At 52.6% G+C, this 24,391-nt stretch overlaps 1 protein-coding gene and 1 long non-coding RNA gene across 3 annotated transcripts in view; one reads left to right on the top strand and one right to left on the bottom strand.

The window, feature by feature from the left end:
• The window catches only part of TBC1D24 (TBC1 domain family member 24), a 371,517-nt gene that overhangs the window by 21,111 nt on the left and 326,015 nt on the right, over positions 1-24,391 (bottom strand). The window contains exon 1 of one of the 2 annotated variants that reach the window (XM_071761058.1): positions 2,809-2,895. The exons of the other annotated variant lie outside the window; for it this stretch is intronic. The gene's annotated coding sequence lies outside the window, so the exon portion shown is untranslated. Of the gene's footprint in view, positions 1-2,808; positions 2,896-24,391 lie in introns of those variants that run through there. 2 annotated transcript variants of the gene reach the window in all.
• LOC139803949 (uncharacterized) lies at positions 5,249-19,003 on the top strand. Its single transcript, XR_011729235.1, has 3 exons — positions 5,249-5,450; positions 15,476-15,580; positions 18,465-19,003. It is a non-coding gene; the product is annotated as an uncharacterized lncRNA (long non-coding RNA).

Genomic DNA, 24,391 nt, shown 5'->3' on the forward strand with positions numbered 1-24,391 from the left:
CTAAGGTTCCTTCCAACCTCAGCCACTCTGGGATTCCTTGATTCTTAAACAAGGTCTTTAAATCACCTGTGATTAATCTATTGTGTACTTTATTACAGTTGAAAGCTCAGACACGAGTGCTTCACTGCTGGCCAGATAAATGACAGTAGCTCTTGGAGAATGTGTAGGGCCTTATATCTGCCAGGACTTCAAAGAAAGCAGCACCTCCTCCCCTCCTCCTGCCACCCCCTGCCCTGGGGTGACAGAAGTGTTCCTAATGCTCAACCACCATTGATATTGTGAGCTGTAGTGATCAGTGAGGTACCACAGAGGTGCAAAATACACACACAGAACCCAAACAAGAGAAGAGTGAGAATCATGGTCTTCTGCAACATGCCTGAAAACTCTGTAATTGTCCTCTCACTTCAGAAGTTTGGGGAAGCAAAGAAAAAATGAGATAGGGTAAAGCCTGAGAGTGTGAACACCACAGAAACCATCACTTTCATTATTAATAAATTTAAAGAGTTGATTCCTGAGCTGGACACCCCCAGCATGTACTCCACCCCAATACACAGAGACTCCAAACAAGTCAATCATTAATTAAGTGCAATTAGCTCTATTTGTCTATCAGGTCGTGTGACTGCCTCATCAAGTACAAAAAGCAGTAAGTGGCTAAAGCCCTTGCAAATAAAACCCAGCAATAAAGGCATCCCAACAAGCAGACAGGTAAAAGAGATTTTAAGTCTTTAGCTCCCAGTCACAATTTAAAGCTATGTATAGATGGAATATAAATACCTATTTTTCTTTCAGGCCATTAACACAGTTTTGTCTATTTTAGAGGGTTAACACACCTCTGCCTGCTTGAGCATGCATCCACCCAGCCTGACACAAACACCTTCCATGGCCTCTCCAACCTAGCAGGCAGGGCAGGGCATATTCTAAAGAGCAGAAGACATGGTCTGTTGGCAATAATTTGCTTGTCACCAACACCATCCAGCTGTGACACTGAAGCAAAGGCACTTAGGATGTACACAGAGGCTGGGGTAGTATTATCAGACTGCAATAAACTTGGTGTTGGAGACATGTAGAGTGTGGACTGGTTTGCTTGCTTGCCTGTCTTCAGAATAGCTTTTTTTTTTTTTCCCCACAGTTTTCTTTACAGTCCAAATGCCAAGGCTGATCAGAGGAAGGAAGCTCTTTCAAGACTTCAGATTGAAGAAGTAAAGAACAAAGAAGTATGGATCAGAACGAAGAAGTAAAGACAACCAAGAAGAGAAAACAAAGTTCACAATAAAAGGAGAGAGCTGGGAAGAGCAAAGGTGCTTAAATACATGATGCATGTACAGACAGCCTGTCTGAAACATTTACTTGGCAGCATTTAATTATTGACAGCAAAAAAAAGAAGCAGAAAGCTGCTTTCCCTTGTGTTCAAATTCTAGAAGCAGGAACACCTGCAAACTTTCAAACCTTAAGGAGAGGAAGGGCATTTGGCAGAAAGATGCCAACTAGCTAATTATTATGCCATCCTATCCAGCTATTTTTCAAATTACAAAGGATTTAAGTATCATGTATTGCTTGGAAGCAACAAAAAACTAAGATAAAATGTGTCTGGAGTCCTTGGACTTGAGTTATCAGCACTGCTCCTGCAAAGAAACCATCTTAGATGACTTCAGCAACATGGTCTGACTGCTGGTAACTGCAAAAAGAAGGAAATTCTAACAATAGGGAAGACTTTTTCTGGTAATACAGAGTCCTAGATGTGATCCATGTCACTTCTGTGCTCTGAGTTTTCCTGGGTGCTCTGAGAATCCTACTGGGATTTTCTGGAAGCCAGAAAAGCTTTCAGATGCTCCACCTTCCCACAGAAAACTGCAGTTTTAAGATAATACAGTTGACTATAGAAGTCCCCCCATCCCTCTCCTCACAGCTACACAGCACCTTTCATTTATCACCCCTCCTGCTGCCCTTGGGCACCTCCTGGGGCTGGAGCCAACCAGGCACAATGCATCCTCTTCTCTTTTTGCCAAACCCAGGAAGGCTGAGGAACATTAAGGGCACATTTAGGGCACCCTAAATCTGGTGTTCAGCTGATAACATTTGGGCAGCCCCAATATCCCAAGAGCAACACATAAGGATGTGCTGTATATGCATATACATACAAGACCAGTTCCTAGAAAAAGGCCAACAAGGAAACCAACTCATCTAAAAACCCCAACTTTTGTGCTAGAAACTTTAAAATCCTCAAGGAAAAAGTTGCAGAACACCGGTTTGGGGTTAGAGTTCTCCACGCGCATAGAAACAGCCCCTCTGACTGGGACCAGCGGGCAGAACTGGTGCAAACTGGGAGCAGCTGGTGGGTGCTACCAGCAAGCCGTGCAGCCGTGTTCACCTCATCCCCAGGTTCTGACACATTTTGCAGAAAAAGTACCGTGTCCGAGTGGAGTGCTGACCCACGCAGTCACGCCAAGAGGTGCCCAAAACCCACGGAAACCCCTCCGAAAGCCTCCACGTGAGGACACAAATTAAAACGCGAAATCCAAAGGCTCCCACGGGGGACCGAGAGTCCCTGGGGACACGACAGCTCTCCAATGTGCCCCCAGCGCCATCAAATCCCCATGGGAACAGCGGTCCCGGGGCCCTGTCCCGACCCCCCCGGGCCTAACCCTGGGCCTACCCTCCCCCCCCCCGCCACGGCCGCCGACCCCCCGAGAGGGGCCCGCGAAGGCCGGGCTCGGGGCGGGCCCCCTCCCGGCCGTGCTGATCCGGGATGGTTCCGCCGAGGCCCCGCCATTCGGTACCGGTACCGGTTCCTCCCGTACCCGCCCTTACCGCCTCCGCCGCGCGCGCCGGGGCCCTCCGGATGGGGATGAGGCGGGGGGGGGGGTGGGTGTGGGGGGGGCAGCAGCCGCCGGGGCCGCGCGCATGCGCAGTGTGGGCGTCGGGACGGGAGCGCGCATGCGCGCGGCCCCGGCGGGCGCGGGCACGTGCGCGGCGTCTGCGGGTTTGAGGCTGAGATAGGACGGGGGGGGGGGGATCGGGGGGCAGTGAGGGGGAACACGGAGGGATGGATGTGAAGGATGCGGGAGCAGGGAGGGGTGACAGGGGCTGTGGGGGTGACACTGAGGGGCTGCGAGGGGTGAGGGGGTCCCTGAAGGATCGGGGGGTCTGGGGAGGGGGTGACAGGGGCTGTGGGGGTGACACTGAGGGGCTGCGAGGGGTGAGGGGGTCCCTGAAGGATGGGAGGGTCTGGGGGGGGTGTTACAGGGGCTGTGGGGGTGACACTGAGGGGCAGAGAGGGGTGAGGGGTCCCTGAAGGATGGGGAGGGGGGGCAGGGAGGGGTGACAGGGGCTTTGGGGGTGACACTGAGGGGCAGAGAGGAGTGAGGGGTCCCTGAAGGATGGAGGGGTCTGGGGGGGGGGTGTGACAGGGGCTGTGGGGGTGACACTGAGGGGCAGAGAGGGGTGAGGGGTCCCTGAAGGATGGGGGGGCTGGTGGGAGGCAGTAACTTGTCACAGTGAGGGGAATGTGAGAGGTGCCGGGGGCTGTGAGGGTTGGTGGGGGTTCTGAGAGGTGACAGGGTTTGAGGGGTGACACTGAGGGGCTGTTAGGGGTGATGGGGGTTGTGAGGGGCTCTGAAGGATCGGGGGCAGTGGGGGTGACACTGGGGGGTCGGCAGTGTAGGGTAAGGAGACCTTGGGCTTGTGGTTCTGCTCTGGAGACTGCGCTGTGATCAGCCTTGCAGAGGCTTGAGGGGATGAGGTGAAAAGCTCAGTGCAAACACTAAATACAGTGGTTGCTTTAAGATAAGAACTGTTGTGTGCTCAGTAACAATGTGCTTTTTTTTTTTTTTTTTTTTTTAATTTTATTTTTTTTTTTAAGCCGGGACAGTAATGGGTTCATTTTAAAGATGAAGGACTTCCATAGTGTTTATTTGACTTGACTTGGCAGCAGTGTTCTGTTTACGACTGGATAAATAACTGCCACATTAAAGATTATTAACTAGGAATGCTTAAGTGACCAATAAAGTACTAATCTTTTATACGGCGTTGTAAATGTACACAGCTTGCTCATGCAGGCTTTTGCCAAACAGATAAGAAATCCCTTACCCAGAAGGTTTACAATCTACAAGAAACCACAAAGGGCCACAAGAAAAGAACATGACAGATAAGGAAGCATGAAACACGAGGAGGAGTTACAGCCATTGCAGCTGGGTCTTACAAGAAGTCTTAAGAGAGTTTTTTGTGTTTATTTTAGAACAAAGGTGGGGGCAAATGTTTAGTAGGATCTCGGGCATTGGAGTGACAGTGCCAGGTACCTCATGGCAGGGCAGACCTGCTGATTTGGAGCACAGATAAGCTCAGGGCTGGTTCAAAGCACTGAGCAGAGCTGTTCCCATCCTAGAATCAGCCACAGAAATTCGTGCTGCCTTCAGGGGTTCCTCTGCAGAGCGATGAGCACATGATGAGCCATTTCCAGAAGCTGTGCTGAGAGACCGTTCCTTCGTCCAGTTTCCCAGATTCAAAATACAATCTGTTACTTCACCTCCACTTGTGTTCAGTTCCACAGGGTCCTGAAGGGCACTTGCACACATGGCAATGATTATGTCCCCTGTGCTAAATGAAGCTGAGCTAGCAAGGAAAGCAGGTTTAGAAGAGGATGCAAGTAGATGGCTGTGGGAACAGAGAGAAGTGTGGGCAGCATCTGATAAAATTTTGTAGGAGGATGAAAAGCTTCCATCTGCTTTCAGTGTTTATGGCAGCTTTTCCCAGCAGCCTGTGGGCCCTGTGTAGTCTTGATACTGGGGTCGTGGTGCCCCTCTGAGGTAAATCAGTGCTGGTATTCTCCTTCTCCAGGGAAACTGCAGCAGAAAGAAGGTGTTTGCTTGGTGCAAGGAAAGCTGGCCAAATGAATAATCTCCATTAGCCCCTGCTCACACTGTTGGACTCTGTGACCACGTGAGAGAGGGTTAAAACCGTGCTTGACCACCTGGCTGGTGGCTGGTAGAAAACATTGAAATTCATCTACATTTCTTCCCGGAGAAAGGTGTTCACTGCTGGCAGCCTCACAGGAGCCAGGGAATACAAAAGCTCCAAGTGCAGTGGCTCAAAGCAAGAGCAAGATCTGGTGACCCCCTGGAAACTCTGGGCAACCAACCTTTCTAGGGATAAATCCGGGATATTTGTTTATAGAGCTTGCCAATCAACAACTTCCTTGAATTATGCAGAATTTTCCCATGTGGCACAAAATGAGCAGTTCCACAAGTGTTCAGTGAAGTTCAGTGTTTCCTTTGGGTTTATGTCTTGAAGGCAGATTTTCTCTCTCTGTTCTTTGCAGACAGGTGAGCTCCTAGGGAACCATTTCTGTGGGTGGGATGCTGTTCCAGCAGAGCATTCGATTTCCTGCAGCAGACTGGAACAGGGATCTCTCTGGTACCTGCAGCCGTGTGTCACTCATTTCCTTATGGAACCAGGTGATTGTCTGGGCCCTGGACAGAATGGAGTCTTTTTGGCAGGGGCATTGAAGGGGCTGGAAGGCTGGACTGGGAAAGGAGATGAAAGGAAGAAATGAAACGGGTGAGGAATGGGTGAGTAGGTGGAATGAGCCATGGCACAGGAGATGTGTCCATATGGGTGCCCAGGAGCCTTGGAGAGGACTCTTGCACACGTAGGAAGGGCGAGGAGAGCGGCTGGAGGATCAGCAGAGGCTGCCAGGGTGCACGGAAGGGGCTTAGGACAAACTCTGAGCTGGGCGAGTTAAAACTGAGGCTCGCTGGTCCCGCGGGAGTGCGGTTTGTGCGGGGCTGCTTGCCCGGAGAGCTGATAAACCTGCCGAAGTGTGACCTCCTGTGGGTGAAGCCGGGAATTACCATGGGATAATTAAGCAAATCCTTTTCATACCGGGTGCCAGTTTCTTAACGGGAGGTTTGCCCAGTGGTGGGGATCATCTTCCACCTGCTGCAACCAGACCTGGTCCTGCCCCTCTGGATGAGCTGCTGATGTTCCTCAGGTCAATGAGGGCTACAGCCAAAGGTGCTGGTGGGTGTTTTAAGGATGCTGAAAGAGGCACTGTCCTGGAGGCAGCCAGGTGCTTCTCTGTGACTCCAAGAAGTGGAGTGGATGCCAAGAAGTGCTCTGTGGATACCACATTTCCCATTGGATTGGAAGGGTGGCACCCAGCTCTCCCCATTTCTTTTTCCTGCCCTTCTCCCCCGCTATGGCTCCTCCTGCCTGCTAGAGGCAGGCGGTCGTCTTGCTGGACCCTGAATGCCATGGGAAGGGTTAGTTTTGGTACTGGAGGATCCTCCTGGCATGGACAGGGGATTTTTTAGGAGGGAATTAGCAGCCTCCCTTCTGGATGACTTTAATACCCCTCCATGAGGGGACATAGCTATGTGGTGACATGTGTAGTCTGCTCTCAGTGTATTGCACTAAGTATTCCAACGTGTGGTAATTCCCTATTAGCATCTGGCTCTGGCTGCAGGTATGGCTGTTGGTGGGCTCAAGTCCACAGAGATCCCCCTGGCTGTTGGGTACCTTTGGGGTGCTCTTGGCAGCTTGTGACTCTCTGGAGGAAGAGAGCTCATTGGGAAGGGATCTTGCATGTGGCACTTTGCCTCTACCCAAGAGGTGCCTGCCTGGTGATCTGGTGGCTTATTTTCCCAGGGCTTTTCCTGAGAGGGTGATTTTGAAGGAGTTTTTCTTTATTCTCAATTGTAGATATAATCTCCAGGGATTTTTGGTGTGTCACATGCTACAGATCTGGATGGATAAGATACACGTTGCTTACTTTGTACCTTGTGCCGTCTTTGATGCTGTCGTGGTCCCTTCCTTCCACCTGTACTCCTTTGCACCAGCTCAGACACAGCACTGACACTCCCAGGAAGTCCCAGGAGGATGGATGTCCCTCATGGTGTTGCACCTCTGTCTGGGCAGCTGGCTCTGGGTCTTGGGTGCATCGCCCACATCGTGTGATGGAGTGGGAGCAGCGAGGGCCTTGCAGAGTTCACAGCAGGGATGGCAGGACAAGCAAGTGCAAAACCAGGCTGCTATCCCCTGGCTTTTCTTTCTGGAGACCTGAGATGAGGTTGAACCCCCCAGGGTAAAGGGTGAGAAGGGGCTATGGTGCCCAGAGGACCTCAAGCTGGAGCGGGTTTTTCACTGTCCCATCGGAGCAGCCAGAGCAGGTCCGCGGCTCAGCCCGTCAGGTGGGCCTTGCACAAAAAGCCAGGCACTGGGTGCTCTCAGACCTGTCTGTGCTCTCCCGTAGGGCAAATCAGAACCTGCAATTAGTGTTTCCAAAAGGTGTGAAGAGCAAAAGCACTGCTGGGTGTGTGCTCTGACCCGGGCCTGGTCCTTGCAGCCCTCGCACCTGCGCTGGAGCGTGAATCGCCACTCTGTGCCGCTGCCCCGCACCCCTCCCCGCACTCTGTTTTCATTAGCGCCTGTTCTCGGGTTAAGGACCCTTCTCACTTCCAGCTGAACAAACACTTTCCACCGCGTATAAAATCCAGCCTGGTGCTAATAGGCGTCTCCCCCCGCCTTCCTCCCTCCCCTCTGCCACCTTTTGTGCAGTTGGCAGGACAAAAAAGTGGCGCTATTACCTGACTTATTATCGGCACGGGACTGTAATTTATGGCATACGCTTGGTAAAGTGCCATGCTGAAAACATTTATGGCCCACTTAGGGTCCCGCGGAGTGGTGGGGAGGGTGATGGCTGGGGAGGGGAAGCCAGTTGTTCCACCCTTGCAAAATCCAGCACAGCCCAAAAGCTTCCTCTGCCTCTTGACAGTGACCCCGTGGTCTGGCAGGCTCAGCACCCCTGTCCCGTGGCTGTCAGATCAGGCTGCCGGTGCCCAGGGCAGATGTAAGGTCGTGTTGTCCTTTAGGAAACACACATTGTTGCCTCCCTTTGAGCATTCATCGAATTCACCATCTTTACTCCTTCTGATCCTGTACAGTGTCACCCTTCTGGCTGGGACCTCAGACTGTGCCTTTCTCCAATGCCTGTGGTATCACCTCCTTCTGCAGGCTCCAACACCCTGTCCTTTTGTGGAAGAACAAATGCCTGCTCAGCCTGTGCCACGGGCAGCAGAGCAAGTGCAGGAGCTGTGCATATCTCCTCCTAAAGGAAGGCATCACAGCTGCTCTCCAACAAGAAGGTTCAATCTCTGTCCGAAGCGTATGGTGTAGTCTGAGCTGACCTGGAAATGTGTTGTGGGACAAATAAATCGTTGTTGCTGTAGCTGGGCTGGATTTGAATAGCAAGACAGGAGGCAAGGGAAAGTCACTCCTGGCAGAAGTGACTTTTCCAGTGATTGAGGAGAAGCTTGTGAGAAGGGGGACTTTATACCCCAGTCTTGCAATGGGTGGTATGGAAATTCAGCATGTAAAAGTGTTCTTGATACTGGGCTATTTGCTGATAACTGAAAAGTTAGTGTTGGCTCTTGAGCTTCACTCAGGAAAATGTCACTGTTTTCTTTTAAAGGTTTTTGGAGCTTGGCTGTCTGCCCTGCCCAGTTGTGAATCAAAGGATGGGGAAACAGACCGTTGCCCAAACCATTTTGTCAGCTTCAGGAGCACAATTACCCTGAAGCCACTTGCCTGGCCTCCACTTGCCTGACCTGCAGTGGGCACCATGAACACTATTGGGAAGGATCACATGGCAGTTTGTCCTTTTTCTTCAGGTTCAGACTTTGCCAGCTGCTGGGTGGAAAGCAGGTCTTGTGAGCGTTGTGCCTCATCGTGTATACACATTCGTGTGCTGGTGCTAAAGGAGGTGTCCTGGCTGTGGTTGTGTTGGTGTTTAAGTCCCAGGTGCTCTCTGCTAGTTGCTGTCTGAAGGTTTGCAAGATAAAACTTTGGGAAATAATGACACAAGGAGGCATGTGATGCCCACAATGCCAAGCTAATGCCACTCCCACCTTCACCCCTAGCTGCTATTATTTCTGGACACCTATCTGAAGGGTCTCAAGGCTTTGGGATTTTGGTTTGGGAGGAATCCTTGAGCTGGAGTTGCTTCACTCATGCAGTGGTTGGGCAGAGCACACGTAATTTTGTCCTTGAAGCTCCATCTGTGCTGTGCAGTGGGGAGGCACTGAAGCCTCCTGTGGGTGAATCGGCTCATTTGCCACTGTCAGATAGAGCAGGTTTGTTCTGGAGTGGCTTCAGTTATTTCTCACTAGAACTTAGATATTCTGGTGCTCAACTGGGTACTAAAATCAGAGGAGGTGAAAGCCACCTCTTGTGCGAGAGAGGGATGGTGGGAAGCTCGTGTCATCTGTGGGGTCTGGGACACCTTTTGGCCTTGTTCTGCTGTCTGAGTTCCAGACAGTCTGTGCCCAGGTGACATCTCCAACAAGGTCCTAGGAGGAGCCCCCCTTATCTGGATGATGTGAAGCAGGTGGGTGGCAATGCTAGGGCTGGATGGCACTGACAACAGAGAAGAACCACAATCTTGAAATGCTTCAGCATGTCCCGCAAGGTGAAAGAAGTTTGGCTGATAATAAAAGCTCTGCTGAGTGTGAAATTATTCAATGGGAAAAGGGGAGGGGTGGGGGGAAAGGAGGGAAATGGCAAGAAATACCTGTCTTAAGAGGGTTCACTGTATGTGCACCTGATAAAAATCATAACATGGGATCAGCTTTCTTCTCTGCTTGCTCGGCTTTTGGCATGTGCAGCCAAGGTCTGGCAGGCAGGGCAAATTTCCTTCTCCCTGGGGTCGTTAAAAAAAGACCATTTCCCCATTTAAAGAGCGGGAGGGAGGTGGGGATGGAAAGGGGAGCTGAGCCAGGCAAGCGGGCTTAGCCCTGCCCATGCTGCCTCCTGAGCGAGCAGGGCCTTGGCTCTCCCACCCCCACTGCTCTCCGCGGCGTTAGGCACGTGGGATTGAGGGGGGCTGGATGGGTATGAAAGCAAACACACATCTGGAAGTTCCTCCAGTTAATTGGGCAATTATTCATACCAGTCTTGCTGGAAGCAGCTTGCTACTGCAGAGCCAAAACCAACAACAACAGACCATGGGCGTACTCCATCCCCGCTTGGAGCAGAGGCATGTGTGGCGAGGTGGGGCTGCGAAGGGCAGGTTGAGTGGTGAGGGCATGGACCCACTCCTGGGCTGCTGTCCCTGACTCTGGAGGTGGGTGGGAAAGCCCCGGAGGCCCTGGAAGCGGTGAGATGCTGGGGAAGTGCTTTTCTTCACAGCCCATGTGGGCCCCAGGTGGGGAGGGGGAAGCTGCTGCTCTGGAGAACCATGAGAACCCAAGTCAACCTGTGTTGGGTTTTATTAGGAGCTTGGCAGGCTGTGGTGTCAGTGAAGGTAGTCCAGGCCCAGCTGTGCTCTGTAATGCTTTACTCCTCGTAAATAGTGGCTTCGCTGCCATTTCTGCCCAGCTCCCACCTGAGCAGGGCTCTGGCAGCCAGTGTTCATCTTTTTCATCCTTCCTCACATTCAGCTTTCTTCTTTAGTCCAACAGCAGCGTCACCACGTGTCCCCAGCCCCTGCCTGTCTCTGGTAGCAGCACTGCACAGCTGGAGCCCTGAGGGAGCGTGGTGCTGCCTGGCCTTGGCTTTGACAGCTCTTTCCCCACGATTTGCCAGCGAGATGGGATCCGGGTGTGAGTGCTTCATTCAGAGCAGCTTTCCCCATGGCACGGTGGCCTGGCCTCAGCAGAGCCTCAGGGAGATGATGTGCAGGGGTACCCTGGACTCCATCAGCTTTGAAGCATTGCTTCTCTTCTTCTCATCTCAAAATCTAGTGGGATGTGGGCACTGCTCCTGAGGCTGAATTCTCTGTGATTGCTTATCAGTGGGACAGACCACATCTTGAAAGTGTTCCCCTGGAACCATGGCTGACTGCTGTTTGAGTGCTTTGCCATTCCCTCCTCTCTGCTGGAGCTCGCAGGAAACCTACCCCCTTCCAGCAGAATATCTGGTAGTGAGAAAAACCATTCCCTTCTCCCCAGTTGTGCCTGCCATGGGGAGGTGGGGGTGCCATGTTTAACCCATCTGCTTCAGCATGGTCTGAGAGCACATCTCTGGCACCAGGAGGTGTTGTGGCAGCCTCAGAAGTGCACGCAATGCTGGGCTCCACCACCATAATTGGAGCCAGCTCCAGCCAAGCCCAGCTGGGATGTGGAAGGAGATGAGTTCCCGTGGTTCCCTCTTTCCTTGTCTTTTTCACCCTTCTGAGATGAGTCTTCTTTGAAGAACTTCAGTGCCATGAACTGGAGATCTTCCTTAGGATAACATGCAGCAGGCAGACAGTTCGGCTCCAGGATGAATGTACAAATGTGAGCCAGGCTGCACAGGATCACACCATGGGGCTGTCAAGTGCAGGATCCTCTCCCCAGCATTGCTGGAATGAGTGATCTAGGAATGGACTTAAAACACACATGGTGTGTGTTGTCCTGCCTCTTCTCTGGCAGCCCATGGATGTGGTGAAAGGTTTATCTAGTGAGTGATCAGCTAATATTTTGCATCTTTGTTTGTCCATTTTTGAAGTGGTTTAGAAGCAGCAATGGGACAAACTCAGAAAGGATTTGGGATGCAAAGTTCCTTGCATGGGATTCAGTAGTGGTCTCAAAAGTACTCTGAGCACAGCTCACCATCAGGAACCACTGGAGAGAGGGGAGCATGATTCCTGGTTTTACAGGAGGGAGCAAAGGATTTAAATGGCTTATTTGAAATATCAGTGGGAATCTTTAACAGAGTGTGGTGCTGAAACCAGATTCTCAGACTCCTTTTACTGTCCAGCCTTCCTCTTTAACAAACACCCACACAGAGATCTAAGTTTGGATTGGAGCTGATCCTTGAGGACCTAATGCAGAAATAAAACTGATGGAATCAAAAGCTTTCCTCACTGTCCAGGTGGATGACTGCTGGAGGAGGACATCACCCAGATGGAGAAGCCAACAAAAGAAAACCTTCTTCATCTATGTTTACAAAATTGAACCATTGCTGGAGGACCCATCTATGGAAATACAGTGCTGAGGGTGCTCAGAAAATTCAAGATCTGTGGTGAAGAACAAACGAGATCCACGCGGTGTCAGGGAACAAGGAGCAAGTGCAGGACAGGATCCTGCTAGTCAGCCAGAAGGGACAAGTTAGAGCTGCCAGCCATGTCCAAGGGCTGGGGAAAGTAGGGGAATGTACAGAGCTGGGCATTGAAATGGAGCAGCCAAGATACAAGCACCAAGGGACAGCTCTCTTTACTGAAGGGAATGGACTGACTCCCATTGACGTCAATGAGGGCTGAACTGGGACCCTTGCGAGAAATATATTGAACACAGACAAATCCAGCAAAGTCAAAACAGATGATGCAGGCCACTTAATACAGTCACAGGGAGCTTGTTGCGAAACATCCTAACGAGGCAATTCTGTCAAGCAGCCATCTCCAAGCCCAGTAGGCTCCAGCCTAGGAGAGGAACATGGGAGGCTGTGGTCCTGGAGAAGCCACACCCAAGATGGAAGGCAGAAATGGCCCAGGATGGGTCCTCATGGTCCTTGAACATAACTCCACTGGCAACCTGGTTTGGGTCACCTCCTTAACTACCTTACCATACCTCAGGCACTTTTTCTGGAGGCTTCCCTGTCCCAGTGGTGAAGCTTTTGTGAAGCCGGAGGCTCAGACAGACTGCCCGAGCTATCAGAGAGGGACAGGCTGCTGTACAGCAGCTGACGGTGGGGGGCATCTGTGTGCACACCCTTAATCCATGGCACATGCAAGTCAGTTTGAGTTAGCCAACCCGACAGAACCGCACTAAGCTGGCTGAGGTGACCTTATTTGCAGGGACTAAGCGAATGCACATGGACTGTGCTGCTGACGCGCAGTGAGCGGTTACCGCGTGATACCCGGGTCCTGTGTTTGCGTTCCGACTGTGACTCACAGCCCCAAACTCGTCCCTTGCTGTGATTCTCAGGCCCTTGTTCCAGGTTCCCAGTGCCCGGTTTCCTCTGCGTCAGGGATGTCTGCGATCCTGCCCCTGGTCTCTCCAGAGAGTAAGGTTTGGCGGCTCTCCCGCTCTGCTCCGTGGAGTCACAAGAGTCTCCTTCAGGGATGGGCTCTTCCAGCCCTCTTCACAGCCAAGGGTACTCAGGCAACCATCTCCTTGTCTGGGTCCACGTCATGGCTCAGAGCATGTCATCTCGCTCCAGAAACACTTGTCCTTTTCCATCCCAGAAGGACTCCTTAGGCACCACGAGCTGCCTCTCCTTCATCTTTGCTTGTTCTCTCAGAGGAAGCAATGAGTCAAGACAAGGTGCTACCCTCAGAAAGCAGGAACATGCTTATCACCCCATAGGTGAGGTCAGTGGGAAGGTCTGGGCAGTCTTCTCTTTCTGGCCCAGTGGGAAGTGAAGGTGAGCTGGAAAAGGTGAAGGGTTTGAAAGGAGAAGCAAGATGAAGTTATGAGTATGGATTATGAAACTGAAAGCAGAAGGAACTGAGTTTCTGGATGCTCCTGAGGATGTGGGCCTCTGACAGAGCTCTGATGTGTCCATGACCAAACCCTGGTTCAGGCTGAACAGCAGACAGTGAAATCACCCTGAATTGACACCATCTTGAAGCAGAATCGTAAAAGAATCCTTAAAGTCCTATCTCCCCTAAACCTGGAGTTGTGTGTCCTACCTGTGGTAGGAGAGAAGGGACAGATCCATAACAACTGATTCGCAGCTGGAAAATTCAAAGGAAAGCGCTGGGATGGAGACAGGCAGGGGGCATTGTTGCTCTTAAAATGGTTCTGCGCTGCAGCTTGGATGTTTTGGGAAGGGTGGAATTTCAGCCTTGATTCCTCCTGGGTGCACTGGCCTGAGACTTAGCGTTCTTTTTCACCCTGGACCCACTGCACTAGCAGCATCTTGGACAGGGCCCGTGATCCTTGTTGTGAGAGTTGCGCACTGGGGAGAAGCCAAGAGGGGACTCCTGAGCAGCTACAGAAGCAGGGAGAGGTTACCTGCAGTGCACACCCAGGCACTGCCTGAGCTTCCAGGGATGGGGTGGGGAGAGTTGCAGCTCAGCAGTGCTCAGCAGATGAGAAGGACACCAGGAAACCCCAGCAGTGAAATGAAGGCAAAGGAAAGTGTGGGCTCACTGCTTACTGGGGCAGAGAACCTAGGAACAAAGGATATGGAAGAGTCAAAGGCACTCAGTTCTTTTTTTGATAGTGGGACCAATATTTCATGTCTTTATTAATGGCTTAGAGCTCCATCTCAGCAAGATTATGTGTGATAACTGAGGGTACACTGGAGGGTACAGCTGCTATTCAGAAGGACCTTCAAAAGATGTGCATTTCAAGGCTGATGGGTTGGCTTTTCTCTCCTGCCTGGGCTGCTCATTTGCTTCTTGGTTCCATTTCAGGCATCCTTCTTCCTCTAAAGATGTTGGAACCAGCTTCCCTTCCCAAAGGAAGCAGCTGAAGGCATTCTGTTAGACCAGTCTCACCTCGGTGACTGAAGTTTCCATTGTGAGCCCTAGTTTGGTGCTTGTGGGTTTCCAACAGGACCAGCATGGCCAGGATCCACCTGTAAACTGCTGTCAGCCTCACATAGTTTTGCTGATGACTTGCCTAAAGTTGTGAGGTGGGAAAGGGGCTGGATCTGAGAGGATGGTTGGGCTGGGAAGACCCCTGCCCTTTCTTAGCCCTCCAGCCACAGCCTGGCACAGAGCTGCATCCCTCACTCTGAAAATGAGACCAGGGGCTGGGAGAGAAGTCACTGGCGAGGTCCTGACCCTGGTGAGGTAAAGATATTTCTGGAAGCACACAGGAAAGCAGCAGCATGGATGGTGGGAGCACGTCATGAACACCATCTCCTCAGCTGTACACAGCTGCACAGCCAGAGAAGCAACACGGTGTCTGCTGAGCAGTGTGGCTGGGACAGCCTCCTCACCAGTGCTCCTGCTTTCCCTCTGTCATGGGCAGATGGTAGAGTGAAGTGTTATTATTTTTCAGACTGATTTCTCTCTCTGTTGCCTCTTCATAGCAAGCACTACTCCTCTCCATGTCCCACAACCATTCACCTCCCTCAGCTATCTGTGTGTGGATGTTTATTGACACAGCAGCACGTAGCAGCCAGCGCTGCCAAAGTCAATTGCGTCCCCTGTCTGTTCAGGGTATGCTGGGGCTGTCGGCTTTGTGTCTCCTGAGAGATCCCAGGGCTGTTTGTTGACTTTGCCCTTGGCCAGTGTTAGATAAACAGTGAACTTGTATTATTTCTGTGCTTCTTCCTATGAACAGCTCAAGCGCATCAGTCACTGACATCAGTTGTTTCCCCTGGATTTTGTTCTGAGAACAGACACCATCATCTTTAAAACCTGACTGGAAGGCTGAGAAAATCTGAGGCTGAGAAAATTCTTGCTGTTCTGAACCCTGGGCATGGTTGATGCTGTCTGGCATTTTTGGGTGGCCGTCTCCTAAGGCAAGGAACTACTTCTTTCCCTCAGGAACTGGTGTTCCTGATCATTTTGCTTCTCACCACCAACCTCTCTGTTTTATCATGGCAGCATCAGTGGAAACCCAGAAGCAGCCAGCCTGAGCAGCCACCTCAAGGAAACCTCCTCTCCCAGGGCTCTGTCTTCTCTGGTGGATCCCCTGGTGCCCTGGAAAGCGTGAGTCCCTCCTAAAGCTTCTGCATAAGAAGGGTGTTTGGGGAAGCTCCGTGCAGGGTTTTTTGGTGTCTGATAGAAGCTGAGCTCTCACAGCAGTTTTCTGTGCGGGTTCCTCCGGGAGATTGGTAGAAGAGAGGAACCTATGTCACAGCTCCAGTCAGACCATCAGCTTCATGACCCTTCTGTCAGATTTGGGTAAAACTTGCCAATGGGTTCCTGAGCTGTTGGGGATGAATGAAGAAACACAAACGGCATGAGTGCTTACGTTGTGTTTCTATTGGAAAACAGGCTGAAACAGCCAGCTCTGCCATTCCCTACGGGGTGGTTTGTGACCAAAAGCATTGCAGAGGTAATGAGAACAATGCTTCCCAGTTCCTGGACAGGATCTTTTGTTGGTGTAAACTAGTTCTGCGCCATTGGAACCATCTGGCAGATCCTGATCTGCAGCAGCTGGCCTGAAACTGCAGATTCTGCTGCACTGGGGTTTCAAAGAACTTTGCTAAGGCACATGCAGGTAACCAGGGGGGGAAACTGGGTTGAGAAATACTGGATCTTGGGCTTGGGCTTCTGCCAGTGTAGAGCAAACCCTGTGGAACACAATGGGGACACAGAAGTGAGACCAGTCATTTTCTCAGTCTTTCAAAGCAAGTCACAGCAGAGCAGAGCAGCCTGAGGTGTGCTGGCCCTGCTGGGCTGTGCTTGCTTCACACAGGTCCTTCCCACTGGACTCCAAAACAGCAGGAGGATGAAGATGCTGGGAGAGGTCTCCCAAGCAGTTTTTGATCTGCTGGGCTTTCCTGTCTACCTGGAATTCTTGTTTGTGGCCCTAAAGTAGAAGTTGGAGGCCAGCCTACCCTTGCAGCCCAGTACTAATGCTTTGATTCTTCACCCTACATAAATAAATAACGCTTAATCTGCAGGGTTAGAACACGTGACAGTTCCCATTCCAGCCTCTGTGTCCAGCTTTCCTTCCCACAAAACTCAGCGAGGGAGAGGGCAGGTCACACAGCCTGCAGCTGGTGTGAGTGATGGGTAGCACAAGCAACAGATCATGCACCACAAAAATGGTGAATAGAGAAGCTGCTCTGGTGTGATTCAAGGCTCTTTAAGAAGAACAGAGGAGATAAGGAAAGCCAGGCAAAGTGTCCTTGAAAAGATAAACAGAACAAAACAAAGCAAGTTACAGTTGAGTTAGGAAGAACAACTGCTGAGAGCAGCAAAGGTGTTTCTAGACAAAGAACTGCAAAAATTTTAAAAGGGAGCCAGAATAAAGAAACCATGAGCAACTGACTGTGACCTCCACTGTGCCTGAAGGAGGAGAGTTGGCAGAGCTCCCCAGCACATCATCTCCACTTTCCTGATGCTCTGCAAATGTCTGCCCATCACCTTAAGGTCTTGCTAGAGGCAGCCTGTGTCACTGCCTAGGGTTGTTTGTGAGTCCAGGACAGTGCTCAGCTGGCTGCTCAGCTCCTGCTGCCTTGGCTGACTGACTTTGGCACCTGGAGTGGGAGGGATGACCGTGTTATCCTTCTGCTGTGGAACTGGAATGTGACTTGATTACCACCAAATATTGGTGCTGAAAGGTACTCCTGGGTCCTGCAGTTTAAGCACAGTTACTGTTTCTCTGGACTATCTCATACTTCCCAGTCCTCAGCACTGAAACCCTCGGAGGTGGCAAAGATGAAGAACTGAAAGAAGTTACCAAGAATACTCTTTCTGGCTCCTTGCTTTCTATCATGTCTGGTCCCACTGCCTCTCTCCCTTTCCCAGTTCTTCTCCCACACTCCATACCCATCCATAGCCCTTCTGCTCCATCCTTCACATCCCTCCTGCAGCCTCCCTGGTGCTGTGGTACCAAGAGGGCAGATATGCTGCCAGGGCTGGAGGTGGTTCTTGCTATGCTGAGTCTGTTTGTGAGCTGTTTGGTTCCTTGTGCAGTTCCTGGGTCAAATCCCTGCCCAGCAGCTCCATGCACAGTCCTGCAAAACCAACCTAAAAATCACTCTTGTGTGTAAACCAGTTCCCCATGGCCCAGAACTATCCATTTATAAAAGTACTTTACAGAACAGTGGGAAAGAGAGATGCTGAGGTAGCTCACAGGTATTGCTGGAGGAAACATGTTTTCCTTCTGAAGATGCTGCCCTGATTGATGTTGCCCCTTGCTCCAGCACCTTGTTGTGCCATGTGGCACCCCGAGTTTCTGCCTGACCCTTCCTTCCTGGCAGAGCTCTGCCCTCACTGCCCTGGTGCCACCTCTCAGGCACAAGCTGTGAGCAGCCCTGTGGCTCCATCAGCACCTCCAGCACCAGGGCTGGCCCAGGGCACACACAGCCCCTGGAGCAGCAGCATTAAACACCAGCCAGGCAGGCTGGAAGCAAAGTCTTGGGTTTGTTTGTTTGTTTGTTTCGTTTGGTTTTTTTCTTTTTTTGGTGTTTTTTGTGTGTTTTTTTGTTTGTTTTTTTTGTTTTTGTTTTGCTTTGTTTTTTGTGGGGAGTTTTTTTTTTTTGTGTGTGATTTTTGGGTTTTTTTGTTTGTTTGCTTTTTGTTTTGTTTTTAAATTGTTTGGAAATGGAAGTGCTGAGGTACTAAGGCTGACTCCTGTTCTTATCTCTGCTGTCAGAGTGATTCCAAAGAATGTTTATCAATACAGTGATAGGAGCTTTATATATATAAATATTATATATATATATAAGTATATATGTATATATATATATATATATATATAAAGTATATATATAAAACCACTGTCCCTGACACCTGCCCTGGCCTTGCTACCTGCGTGCTGTCCCCCACCTCCCATTTCCCCATCCTGGAGCAGGAACCCATCAGAGCAGCTCAGCAGCAGCAGACAGAAAAGTTTTGTTTTTTGCCTCTGTTCACACAGGGCTGCGGTCACCACCACCCTCCCCAGGCCTGAGGAGCTGGGCTGGGGGGACGGTGTCGGGAGGAGAAGGATCACTGGTGACAGAGCAAAGCCTGGAGATAATTGGGATGGTCCCAGAACAGCGGGAAGCAAACCAGAGCTGCAGAGAAGACAGCGAGGAACCGCTTCAGAGGAGGCTCCCGCTGAGCTGGGGCCGTCTCTCTGGGGCTCTGCGGGCCAAGTCAGCAGCCAGTGGCATGGGGACAGCGGTGAGGGTGGCTGTCCCTGCCCTGCACCCACAGCTGGGGTCCTGAAAACTCTGGAAAAATCTCTGGAGAGCTGCGTGGGACCTTGGCTGCACACCTGGCCAGGGAGCAGCCCCGGAGATCCCCGGGTTGGAGCGGGGCCCCGGGAGGGAGCAGCATCCCAGCCACAGTGCTGCTGGCAGTGCAGCCTGCCAGGGAATTACAGATTAATGTGGAACTGATCTGAGATGAAACACTTTGGATCGGGACCACAACCAAAAATATTTCGAGTCGGATCAAACTGAACCAAACAAATCTGTTTGTTTCCTGCTTTCCCAGCAGACAGTCAGTCTTAAAGGTCACAGAGCTGAGAAGCGTGGCTGGGCACAAGTGGATTTTCCTTTAGGAAAATTGCAGTGACAGAAAATTCCTGACCAGCTTTGCCCTAGGGGCGAGGGAAGGGGTATAATTCACCTCTCCCAGTTTTGGGCCCCTTCATGAGGAGCTGAGACTGGGGGCTTGGAGATGGAGAAAGCTGGGCATCTCCAGAGGGGAGCTGGCACAGAGGTCCCGTGTCCCCAAGAGCCACGGCCAAGCCAGAGCCAGGGCTGCTGCCCCTGCATCCTCCTGCTTGCTGAGGGGAGGCTGGGGCTCCTCAAAGCAGCTCTCTGAGCTGCTGACTTTTGGGAAGTGGGAGCCTTTCCAAGCCTTGGGGACTGTGTCAACATGGCGTGAAGGTATGCAGGCAGGTTTAGGCAGACAGGGACAGGAACAATCAGACTTATCCCTTTCGACAACTGCTTTTTTGATAACTCCTGTATTGTTGGCCAGCATCAACCAGTGACTCAGAGACAGAAATCTGCGGGGACAAGCTCTGTAACATCCCAGCTGCTGGTCCTCTGTTCCCCTTCAAGAGCAGGGGCCCCAGACTCTGATCAACAACCCCGTGGGCATGCTGTACCCTGGATGAGGCAGCTGAAGGAGGTTCACTCGTGTCGTGCTGCCGGCAGCCAGGCTGCAGGAGATGCTCCAGATCTGGAAAGCTGCTCCCTCCCTCCCACCAGGGGCACGGTCCCCACTGATCCAAACGTGAGGGCTTTAGGCTCTGTGCTGTGAGCTCAGCCCATCCCCGAGGTGATCTCACCCACCAGGTTTTCCTGCAGGTGGGAGCAGCCCAGAGGGAGAGCAGGAGCCCAGTGAAGGCTCCCGGCTGCTCCACGCTCAGCCAGCTGCAGATTGTGCTTCCTGCGGGAGCCCGGCTCTCCCAGGCAGGTGTCCAGCCTGGGATGTCCATCCTGATCCCAGGGCTGCTGCTGCTGCTGCTGCTGGAGAAGCAGACAGAGGACATGGATCTGTGCAAGCAGCTCTGTGCACACCTTGCTGCCTGCAGGAGCACCCGGGGTATACTCAGGCTGCATCCTTCACCTCTGCTGGGGTGCTGGGGTCTCCCCGAGGCAGGCAGGATCCCAAAAGAAGAACATACAACTCTAATTTGGCCATGTCTCTTTAATTCAAAGAGCACTTTTTAAGACGCTCAGATGTGTTTGGCCAACGGCGGTCTTGTTTTTATTAGTAAAATGATAGCATATGATATCAAAGTCTGTTTTCGTTGCCCTTGCTGAAAGAGATGCCAAATGCAAATCCATTTAGAGAAGCAAACCGGATTTATAAACTTCCCTTTGCTGTGCCTGCTAAGCCAGGTCACCAGCCAGGGCCTCGGAGTTTCATTTTCCCAGCCTAGAGCTGGGTGCTGGGTCTGCACCAGAGGGTGCTCTTCCCCTGCCCTCAGCTGTGCTGCCTGCCCAACACCAGCCCAGCCTGGCCTTGCCTGCAGCCAGCTGGGAAGTGGAGGGGAACAAACTGTTCAGGCATGGGGAGTGGAGCTCCTGGAGGTGGCAGGGAGCTCTGGAGGAGCCCTCATAGCTCTGCTGTCACCAGTGGTGCTGGGACCTGCCCACAGGCTGGCTGGCAGGGCTTGGCTGCCAGGGTAGGTGGGAGCATCCCTGGGGATTGCCCTGGTGGGTGGGAGCATCCCTGGGGATTGCCCTGGTGGGTGCTGAGGCTGCTGTGGTCTGTGGTGGAGGAGAAGCTGATCTCAAATCTCCACAGGCCAAAGATGGCCACTGGCAACTGGTGCATGTTCCCTGTGGCAGGTCTCTCCCCTTCCTTTCCATGTCTCCATGAGGACCCCAGTAGCAGCAATATCTGTGGAAGGAACCTGTGTTTTGATGCATGGTGACAGCTGGACTTGATGATCTTGGACCTGACTCTTCCAACCTTAATGGTTCCATGATTCCATGTGGTTTTGCTCTCTTTGGGGTATTTGCCCTGTGCCATGGCTGGCACCTGGCTGCACACCCAGGGCACCCTTGTGAGCAACGCCCTTGTGAGCAGGCTGTGCATGGGGGAGATGCTCTGAGCTTGCTGAGCTGACACCATTGCTGACTTCTGTAGCTGACTTGCCCCTTCCTGCCACAACTTTCTCTTCAGTAAATTACAGAGTCCCTGGGTAATGCCATATGCAAGCAAATGATGAGCCAGTATCTTCAGGGGGTTTGTGTTCATGGACTGACCTTTGTTCTTCTCCAAACCACCACAAGGCTTTCCTCTGCACCTCCCATCCATTTTCCTCTTCAATTTCTGCATTTCACATGTTCACTTCAACTCCTATTGCTCTTCTGGAAGCTCTTCCAGCACCTGATGCCTGATGGCTGCCATGAGGAGCAGACCCTGTCTGGTGGGTGTCTGCACTACTTCAAGCCCAGAAGGTGTAGATTTTGCACAGCATTAACTGCACTGAGTTATCATGGATGGTCCAGCATAAACATTTAAATTTTTATTCCTAGCAACAAGCCTCTTTGTCCCAAATCACCCCTAATCCTGGCTGGATATGACCTGGATCTTTCCAAACAGGCACGTGGCACTGCCCTGGACTGATGGAGAACATGAGGCTTTGGGGGGCACAGATGTGTTCCAAGGAGGTGGGCATGGCAGAGGGGGGCACAGGGGCAAGAGGCCACCTGGGTGGCACAGGTGGTGTTGTCCCCACTCTGTCTGCAGCAGGCTGGACCTCAGGGGGTCATCATGACCATGTCCTCGGGGCAGAGGCTGGTTCTGATGGACCCTCCACCCTGCTGTGCCTTTACTGCCTGTCCTGCAGACAGCAGGTATGTCCATATGTCCTCCTGGTGCCCTGGGAGCAGCAGCTGCCCCGTCTGGCACTTCCCAGCTGAAAAACACACCAGGGGAAGTGATTCACTCAAAGCCACCCAATGAGTCAGTGGCAGAGCTGGGAATACAGCACAAGTCTTCTCCTGCTCAAACCACTTACTCAGCCAGCTCCTCCGGGGAGGTCGGGTGCGTTCGAGGGGACCATGAACTATTCTCTTCCCTACTTCAGCAATTTCCAAAGAATCAGAGCTGGGGAAATAACCCAGTCCCAGCTTCACAGTAGACTCTCTGCTCCAAACTGCACTTCCAAGATGAGTCGTTTTAAAAATATGAAGAGCCCAAGGAGCAGGGCTGAAACTCCTGCCAGGGCAGAGCCCAGTGAGAAAGTGAGGAGTCAGGTGCTGAGCCCCTCCTTCTGTGTACAGAGACCCTCGCTGCAGGTACAGAGACCCTCACTGCAGTGCAGAGACCCTGACTCCAGGTGCTGAGACCCTGACTCCCATGCAGACCCTCAGTCCAGTGCAGAGACCCTCATCCTAGGTACAGAGACCTTAACTCCAGCCCTTGTGCACGACATGGTGCCCAGGTGCTTCCAGCATGGACTCTTAACAGCAGAGCCACAGCAGCTTAATTATTTACTGCCCTTGGTTTTGTCACTGTCCCCACATGTGCTCAGCCCCACAGGCTCCCTCCATCCCCTGGTGGGAGGTGGGTGCTGTATGGCAGAGCCAGCAGCCATGGCATGGCTGGGTGCTCCTGCTCGCTTTCCCCCCCAGCACCCATCTGCTGGGGCTGGTGGCTCCCTGGCTGCCCTCTCCTTCCCACTCCATGGCCTCTCTGGGATGTGGCTTTTGCTCATCTCTCTTCCCAGCACACTGGATGTCCACATTCCCTGTTTGTTTGTTGGTTTGGTTCTTTTCTCCACCACCCAGCTGAGCCCACAGCGACCACATGGGTGAACCTTGCTGAACCTTCAGCCCTGCTGCCAGCACCAGAGAGGCCACGGTGGCAAGAGACAACAGCCCCAGAGAAAAGAGAGAAAAAGCTGTTTGTTTACCTGGGCCACAAGTGAGCCCACAGGGCACTGCCCAAACCACAGTATCCGGAGAGTGATGGTGAGAGGCTGGAGCTTGACATGGGAGTGGTGGTTCCTGCTGGTGCCTGGCTTTGGTGGAGGCTGGCAGGAGAAGTGTCCCTTAGGTATGGAAAGGAGGGATGGGGAGAGCCCCAGCTCTCCCTTGGTGCAGCTGGATTGCTCAGTTCGAGTTTCCAGCAGCTGCTCCTGAGATTTGTCTTGCATCTGCTCTCCCTCCTGCTCCACACTGGTGGAGCAGTGGTGGGAACACAGTGGCTCCTGCTGGGAGGTTCCCTGTAGGTGCTTGTCCCTCCTGTCCCCTGCTGGCTCGTCCCCAGACTGGTGACCCCAGTGGCAGCAGCTCTGTGTTTGTCCTGCCTGCTCTGTGATCCTGCCCTGCCATCCCAGAGCCTACATGGTTGGATTGCCCTGCTGGAGGTGCCGTTTGGGCACAAGGACAATGTCTGCACTAAGCCAGCACACAGATTGTCTCTCCCTTTCCCAGGGGAAAGCAAAGCACAGGCCAGTGCCTGAGGCACAGGGGGATGTGTTCCTTGCTGGGATGGAGACTGACACCAGAGCCGTTCATCTCCCAGCTCCCTGGCTCCTCCTGGCCAGGGGGTTGGGCTGTTGCCTGAACCATGTCGAAGAGGGTCCTGGCAGGGGACAGGGCCTGGACCTGATGCTGTCCCTGTGCTGTAGGGATGATGATGGGTTCCTCCATCCTGCAGTAACCAGTCCCTGGTGCTAGCAGGCTCAGACTGGCTGCCCATGTCCCAACACCCCAACCTGCACCCTTGCATCCCCTCCGGCAGGCACGGATGTGCTCGGTGCTCCCACAGGGAGCAGGAGAGGAGAGCCAGGATCAGGCTGTGCTGCTCCAACACCCGGGACAAAGCTGCTGGGAAGGCTGGGGAGCCAGTGCCCTTGGGAAGGCAAGGGGTGGAGGGCAGCATCCTGTTCTGCACCTCATTAACAAGGAGATGTGCCTTGTCACCAGCTCGCTGCAGAGCCCCTTGGGGCATCCTGCTCCTCCTGGGCCATGCTGCTCCATTCTTCCCCAGCTGCTGAAAGCACCAGCGGGTTTGGTCACGACTTGGCCAGGCTGGCAGAGAGAGGGGAGGGCTCCAGCTGGCATGGCACAGCCCTGAGCTCGGCAGAGAACACACAGAAACCCTGGTGGGAAAACTATTCCCACCCCAGGCAAGTGGGCAGAGATCAGGGCCAAGCTCTGCTGGCTCCCCCTCTGTGCTCTTGGTGTTGCAGCATTGTTATGGACACTGCTGGCATGGCACTGCCCGGAGAGCTGGGGCAGGGGGAAAGCTGGAGGCATTCCTGCCCTGGAATGGATGCTCCAGAGTGAGGTTGGGGGACCCCAAGCTACCAGCACAGCCCCCAGCCCTGTGTCCCAACTCAGGAGCCCTGGTGCAGAGCTGGAGCAGAGCCACCACAGAGCC

Source organism: Heliangelus exortis, chromosome 17 (genome assembly GCF_036169615.1).
Source record: "Heliangelus exortis chromosome 17, bHelExo1.hap1, whole genome shotgun sequence".
Taxonomy (NCBI): Eukaryota; Metazoa; Chordata; class Aves; order Apodiformes; family Trochilidae; genus Heliangelus; species Heliangelus exortis.